This window comes from Nannospalax galili, unplaced genomic scaffold (genome assembly GCF_000622305.1).
Source record: "Nannospalax galili isolate Female #2095 unplaced genomic scaffold, S.galili_v1.0 scaffold1200, whole genome shotgun sequence".
NCBI lineage: Eukaryota > Metazoa > Chordata > Mammalia > Rodentia > Spalacidae > Nannospalax > Nannospalax galili.
In genome coordinates, this window is record NW_008347131.1 from 1,039,123 (window position 1) to 1,040,829 (window position 1,707).

Genomic DNA, 1,707 nt, shown 5'->3' on the forward strand with positions numbered 1-1,707 from the left:
TTTTCTTCTAGAAATCTATTATTCCCTGGACTTTCCAGCATTAACTCTGCTTAATCACTTCTCACTATATCTAAAATATCTCTCATTAAAATATCTTTCATTAATAATGGTGCATCTGAACTAGGATGATTAAAGTATTTCAATAAAGGCAGTGATAATGGTGCCAAGGACACCAGGCACTTTCTGGGCCCCCAGAAAGCCCAAGATATAGTGACAGTTAGAAAGTTAATAGCAAGTAAGAGTGTGCCAGGTACACTGCATGTTTCTTATCACAACCAGTTCCAAGAGGCAACCTTCCTTGAAGTTCCAGCCTCAACCCACGGAGGATCTCACGTGGGCTTCATTGGAGATGGCGTGACAGGGAGGGAGCTGCACATGGCTCAGTACAGGAGGGAAGGTTATGAAGGGAAGTGATGGCAGGTCAGGCTTGCAGGGCTACCTAGTGAAGCATTTAGCAGGGCTAAGCTTTTATCATGCAACAGAGAAAGGGGTATATTTAGATTACCCTGGTTGCAGATGTAAAGAAGACAAAAGGGGGAAAAAGAGACAGAAGAGGGAAGAAAGCCCATCAAGGAGAAAACACTGGAAGTGTCCAGATGGATCTGAACTATGTAGGGAAAAGGGAAGAGATGTGGGAGAGACTGAGAAGAGAGACTCCATGACTGCTAGAGCGCACAAGCTCACCATTTAATTAGCTTCTCGGTTTGCCAAGGATTTCAGGGAAATTAGCAGAGCTGAGTCTAGGGACCTTGCTGGGAGTTGAGGGGAAGTTAGTGAGGAAGACGACAACATGCCCAGGAGAAATGAAAGAGGAGGAATTGTTAGCCAAGCAGAGATGCCAGCAGGAGAAACAAATGTTAGGGCGCTGAGTCTTTGTCTGCCTACAGGTGCCAGCCCTCCATGGGAGCAGACAGGTAGGACAGGTCAGGCTCCTGCCCTATCTCCCCAGGTGCCCATCCCTCTGGGCACCTGGTAAGTGAGATGGGGGAAACTGCGAGTGGTTGTAAAGATCAAGTTCCCAATGCTTCCTTAGCCCTTGTCCTAGCAGGACACAAAGGTTCTGACACCTGCTAGAGGGCAGAACTGAACCCCTAGACCCCATCTGCAGTTGGGTGACAGTGTGACCTGTTCATAACTGGATGTGGCAATTTATATTTTCCAAAGACTGTAGCAGTGTCTCCCATTCCCCCCTTGCTCTTACAATGTGACCTTGCCACTCTCACTGAAAAGAGGTTAGGTCATAAAACAGAAGGCCACTTCTGCCTGGATCTTTTGTTAAACTGCTGCACTTGGAGCCCGACCATACCATTCCAGGAAAGCCAAAGCCACATGCAAGGACCTTGTGTAGATGCTGTGGCCTCCAGCCCTGGTTAAAATCAGCTACATCATTTACAGGATTTAATGCAAAATGAAAATATGGGCACTTGTGTTTAAAAATTAACAGTTAAGGGCCTGGAGAGATGGCTCAGAAGAGCACTGGCTGCTTTTGCAGAGGACCTGGGTTCGATTTCTAGCACCCACATGGCAGCTAAGAACCATCTGAAATTCCAGTTTCAGGGGATCTGATGCCCTCTTCTGATCTCTGCAGGTATTGTACAACATGGGTGCACTTACATACATGCAGGCAATATATTCATACACATAAATAAAAAAAAACTAAAATATTTAAAAATTAACAGTTAAGATAGAAGTAGCTCATTAAAAAAC